The sequence below is a fragment of the Trachemys scripta genome, chromosome 7 (assembly GCF_013100865.1).
Source record: "Trachemys scripta elegans isolate TJP31775 chromosome 7, CAS_Tse_1.0, whole genome shotgun sequence".
Classification (NCBI taxonomy): domain Eukaryota; kingdom Metazoa; phylum Chordata; order Testudines; family Emydidae; genus Trachemys; species Trachemys scripta.
Genome location: NC_048304.1, coordinates 24,408,851 through 24,415,117, shown reverse-complemented (window position 1 = coordinate 24,415,117; position 6,267 = coordinate 24,408,851).

Here is a 6,267-nt window from a genome sequence, read left to right as displayed (position 1 = left end):
CTTTGTGAGCTGGGGGTTAAATTGTTCCATTTATTTCAGCTAATACTGCACCTCTGTTTTCATAAAGTGCACTCTTAGAAAATAGATGGCTACGAAACAGTTTAAACACAGTCATTTGGAAAATGTTCAGATTGTCTTGGCTGTGTTATGTATGCACACTCCAGCTGAGACCATGAATATGTGTGATATATTTATGGTCAAAAATAGCACACATTCCCTAATATGTTTTCAGTGGGAGTCTGCACATCGGCTTTAGATCTGTCTACATTATAGTGGAGGGGTCACTTGGATTTCACTGGGATCAGAGGTGAGACCAAAGAAGTGATGCTTAAAATTCAAAGCAGTCCAACCTGCTCCATGGTGGCCTAATCATATGACTGACTTGCTGGCAACACGCCATCAGCCTAATTCGAGGGAGAGATGTTTTAAATGAGCTTCAAATGGGAAGTTTAAATGATATGCACATGAGGGAAAAGAAAATAGTGTTTAATTGAAGCGCTGTCTATGTATATATGTTTTTAAGATAAACAAGGGAGATTGGGAGAATATTTTATTCTGCCCTCACTGCTGCAAAGCAAACTTTCCCACAGCATTTGATGGAGATAATCTGTATTTTAGCCATACTGGTGAATTTGTAGTGACAAGTTTTCATTTTGAATGTTTAAGAATTTCCTGAGTGGTTCTCATGCAATTACTTTGATTAACAATGAGGTTTTCAGACCAAGATGAAAGAAAGTTGGAGGCATTCAGAGGACATAGCTTCATGCTACTCTCTCTGCTGGGTTTATTTTCCACAGCTTTTTAACACTTGGACCAAGTTCTCTTTTGAAAATAAATAGAGAGAAATATTTCATTTCTCCATATCCTTTGTGCATGAGGTGGTGGATGTAACAAGGATTAGAAAACATGCTCATTCTGACATTGAAAACAGAAAAACAAGCTCAGCATTTTGTCCTGATTTACAGTAAGAATACAGAAACATTATTTTTATAGGAAAAGTAGATTTTTAACCGAAAAAAGCCCAGGCTTCTGATAATCATTTTTGTTAATAGTGAACCATTTAAAACAGGCTGAGATAGTCTGTGTAGTTTTGAATAACTAGGAAATGTTACCTCAAATTTGGATAATTCGGGTTTTTTTTATCTTTAATTCTAAAAATATGAGTGCCTCAAAGATAATCAGGAAAAATATCAATGATGTGGCATTTGCTCATTCTAGTGGAAATTCCGTGGTTTTATTTTGGCCCATTTAAAAAAAATGGTGGAAATCTCCCAACACTTATAAAGTAGCTGATAGTAGGTCCGCATTGTATTCCAACAGCACAGTGCACACCTGGGTGCCATGATAAGATATTAGCTCAGTACATGACACCAAGAATCATACTCTAGATCTCCACATGCTGCCATGGAAAATCCTGCCAGTGGAAGCTAATGCCATCTGAAAGTTGGGTAGGCAAAAGTGTTGCGTGGAGCCAGTTTACACTGGATCATGATCTGGTGCAAAACAAAGTAGGCCACACCCACCTTGAGAAGCTTCCAGTGCACTCTCCAGAGATCATCAAATCTTCATCCTCCTGGGCAAGAAAGAGGAAACCCTATTTCTGTTCACTAGAGATAGTTGGTGCAAAGGGTTACCTTGCTACCAGCTACTTTTGGGGCTGTTCACTTCTAATTGAAATGTAGGCGATACTTAATGTAACATAATTTCATTTTCTTCAGCAAATGCTAAAACAGGCTTAGGGCCTTTTCCTGACCTAACGAACTCCGTGAACAAGAGCAGAGCCACAGCCAACTGCGTCCTCTGCCACAAACATTTTATCAGCTGGTGCACAATACCGGTGAGAGAGGCACAGAACTCTGTTTCCGGCACTTAGTGGCAACATATGTACCATCGCCAACATGGGAGAAGTGAGGGGTGGACATACCCCTTAACCCGCAAGCCATGCCTCCTTGGAGATGTGTGTGCAGGCAGGCATGTAACTGGGCTCTCTTCTAGCATACTCCTGGGTGCTGTAGAGTGATGGAAAAAAAAAAAGATGGCACAGCAACTGCATCAGGGATTGGCTGTGACCAGCTGTCAAATGACCAAAGACACCTGAAGGGATAGCAAGTCATTAGTCCTTCCCCACAAGAACCAATATCAGAAAGATTTGAAGAGGGATGGTTTGGGGGACAGAGGGACAGAGGGCCATGTGACTTGGGCGTGGGAGGGTGGAATAGTTTATAATGGAAATAAGCTCTGAACCATTTGGGGTCCTCATCATTAGATTGCTGTAGAGCTGGGTGATACTGAGGCCAGGTTACTGCATGATTTTTCATGCAATTAAAAGGAACAATCACGAGGGTGAAGTGCCTGCAAACTGCATGGAGATTATTTAAAAACACCATAATAGAGTGTCATAAACATACAGCTAAGGGTAGCATAAAATCCTTCCTTTAACTGTAAAGGGTTAAGAAGATCAAATAACCTGGTTGGCACCTGACCAAAAGGACCAATGAGGGGAGAAGATACTTTCAAATCTGTGGGGGAAGGTTTTTGTTTTGTCTCTCTTTGTGGTGTTCTCTCTGGGTCAGGGAGAAATCAGGGCAGGGAAAATACATCCCCCAAAGCCATATCTGAACTAAGCATCTAAGATTACAAATTGTAAGTAATAGGAAGGAAATGCGTTAGATTATCTTTTGTTGTAGCTTGTGAATTTTCCCTATGTTAAGAGGGAGGTTTATTCCTGTTTTTTTGTAACTTTAAAGTTTTGCCTAGCGGGGAATCCTCTGTGTTATAAATCTTATTACCCTGTAAAATTACCTTCCATCATGATTTTACAGAGGTGCTTCTTTTACTTTTTTCTTTATAATAAAGTTCTGCTTTTAAGAACCTGATTGGTTTTTAGTGTCCTAAAAACCCAAGGGCTGGTTGGTGCCCACTTTGTTAACCTATTTGGTTGGTATATTATTCTCAAGCCTCCCCAGGAAAGGGGGTGAAGGAGCTTGGGGGAGTTTGGGGGAACAGGAACTCCAAGTGATTCTTTTCCTTGAATCTTTGTCTAACCCACTTGGTGGTGGCAGCAGTACTCATCCAAGTACAAGGAAGGATTTGTGCCTTGGGGAAGTTTTTAACCTAAGCTGGTAGAAATAAGCTTAGGGGGTCTTTCATGTGAGTCCTCACATTTGTACCCCATAGTTCAGAGTGGGGAGGGAACCCTGACACTAAATATATTCCCCAAATAAAACAAAACTGTAGGAGGACCAAAACAATGCCACCATGGTTAAACAGTGGAGTAAAAGAGGCAGATAGTGGCAAAAAGGCATCCTTTAAAAATTGGAAGTCAAATCCTAGTGAGGAAAATGGAAAAGAGCATAAACTCTAGCAAGTCAAGTGTAAAAGTATAATAGGGCAAGTCAAGAAAGAATTTGAAGAGCAGCTAGCTAAAGACAAAAACTAACAGCAAAAAAAAAAAAAATTAAAGTACAGATACTGGGCTAGATGGACCATTGATCTGACACAGTGTGGCCATTCTTATAGTCAACGTTGGTGCTGGAGTTGGCATATTTTTAGCTTACTCCTCTTGGAGTCATAATGTACACACTATAAGAATCAATCAGGCTTTGGGTACACTGCGGGGTCTTGGTGGGAAACGAGCTGCCTTTGTCTCAGATGACACCATAAATAACCAAGAACAATTACCACTGTGCCCTCAGGCTCAGATTCATATTCCCCCTCCAGCTGCTCAAATTCACATTTAAAGACACACACCTTCCTGACTGGCATGTGCTGGAACCAGCACAGCTCCCCATGCCACTTATGGACATGAAATCCGAGTGCATATATCCTTGGTCATTCCCACTGGACATAGCCTGAGCCTATCTGTGTGAGTGTTGGTCTATACAATTTAAATGCAGGGGTGACATTATAGGTTGCTCTATCCCACCCTTTTTCCTCCACTGACCAAAGGAGAAGGCCACATTAATTTTGTGTAAAAATTTAAATGCCCAAAACTTCAAGCCCGAAGAAAATTTTGAATGCTGAACTGCATAATAAATAAACAAATAAATAAATTGAGGGAATATTTAGATGTTTAAGCTATCACAGAAAACAAAAATTTGAGGACTTGAAACCATGTGAAATGAATTTGCAAAAATATTGTGCAAGATTTTGTCATCCCCCCCCCCCAAAAAATCTCCAATTTTTACGATTACTAAGAATTATTATAGCACAAAAAGGTCTATTATTTAATAACAAGAGTAGATAAAGCTTTAAGAGTAGATAAAGCAATAAGAACCAAGCTAAAAATGAAAAATAATATTTTTGTGAGTAGGTCGGTTGAAAGGTTTGCCAAGTCCCAGAATGCACTAAGTGTTGGCTAGCGCAATGTTTTGGCTTATAATAATTGTTTAGGTGGCTAGAGTGTAGGAATCCATTAACAACAAATGAAATGAAGGCAATTCACCATGTCTTTGTCACCATATTTCAAGGCTGACAGCTTGTTTTTGCTGAAGGAAAAAAACTGATATCCATAGAATTTTCTAAGTTTCTAATACACATGCAACTAAAAGATCCATATGTAGCCAACTATAAGAGTATCATTTCTTTCACTTTGCTTGTGCTGAAAATATAAGTCATGTGTCTGATGGGCTCCCAATACAACTGGGTTTAAAAAACTGGCTCAGTTTTTTAAATATAATTACCTTTTACTAGTGTGCTTTTAAAAGTGTATTACTGTTTCTAATATAGTGTGTATGTATTTTAAAAGTAATTTCCCTGGACTCTAGCAAAACATTCTAACAGTTTTGTTCTCTAAACAATTTTAACGCATATTTTTGTCTTTTGGTTGTATTTTTGCCCCCAGGCATTACATTTTTTTAAAAATTGCTGGCTAAGTAACACCAGACTCAGGAAAGACGGCTGGCCACCAGGGAGCTCCCAAATGAGAAGCCCTTTCAGAGTGCAATACAAATATGTTCTGTAACGAAAGCAGAAACCCTCTTGTATTTTAGCACATAAGCAAGAGCTATGAAAGGCAGAGAGGTTTTGAATCTGAGAAGTGAGGGGATTCTCACATTCCAGCTCTGGCAAGAATCACAATCATCTCTAATTACATTTTTCACATTTGAAATAGCAAACCCAGTAGCTAGCCCATCAGAACTAGGTTTGAAAAATTATTTTAAACACTGGTATTTAAATCAAATTAGAGAGTGCAGCTGATCTCAAACATCAGATCAAAAGCTGAGCTAGCCCATAAATAGGGTATCTGTACAGTGGGATTTTGCTTCAGAATGTTCTCACTCTTTCAGTGGTGAAATCACAGGAAATGCCATGTGCATAGAATTAAAGATTTGGGCTAGAGACTCCTGCACTCCACAGTGCAAGTCTCCTATAGGGAAGAGGGCATGAAGTGGACTCTTTCTTCTTTTCCCCCATGCAAGCTGCTGGAACGGATCTCATTCTGGTACTCAAGTGAGCACAAGAAATGATGTCCAGATACTCACATCAACGTGTGCACTATGGCCACAGCTGGGTGTGATCTTCTGGCTGGAGAAATGGGCAGCTCTCCAGCAGGCTGTAGCCTAGTGCTGCGCGTTGCTCCTTTATGACGGACCAGCGAAGAGTCCCCAATTGCACACTTCCCACCAGGTCCTGGGAGTACTGCGTTGGCCAGCAGGATGTGAGGAGTATTGCGTTGGCCAGCAGGATGTGAGGAGTATTCCTTTGCTAGTATTCCTCTTCCCCTTGAAAGCATGACCAAGAAGGCATAGACTTCCCCCCCATTGCACATCACACAGTGGCAGGATGAGAATACTCATACTCAGGAGAATACTAGGAAGGAAGGGGTCCAGGTTACCTTGCCTGTCAGTGCCGTGAGGGCATAGTCAAGCCTCCAGCTGGTTAGCACATGGGCTGCTGTGTGCTGCCAGGGGTGCACATTGTTCCTCTTTTGAAGAAACCATATGGTATATCCATTTTGCATTCCCCACTACCACAGACAGTTCCACTTTGCACCTCTCTCTTAGGGGGCTCCCATAGTGAAGGCAAAATTTTGCCTTTAATGTAACCCACTGTGCTTAGGTATTGTAGGGGATTGAAAGACCGTATAATCTGCATGCCATGGAGTCTAGACTGACCTTTTGGAGTTATGCCTCGCTGTGTCTAACGTGAGCACTGAAGTTCTCAATATTCTCCCTTTTGGAGTAGTAAGATATACCCCAGCTCAAGGCCACACAGGAGGAGTTTTTGTTATGATTATATTATTTTTATAGGACCTAAAGTATACTA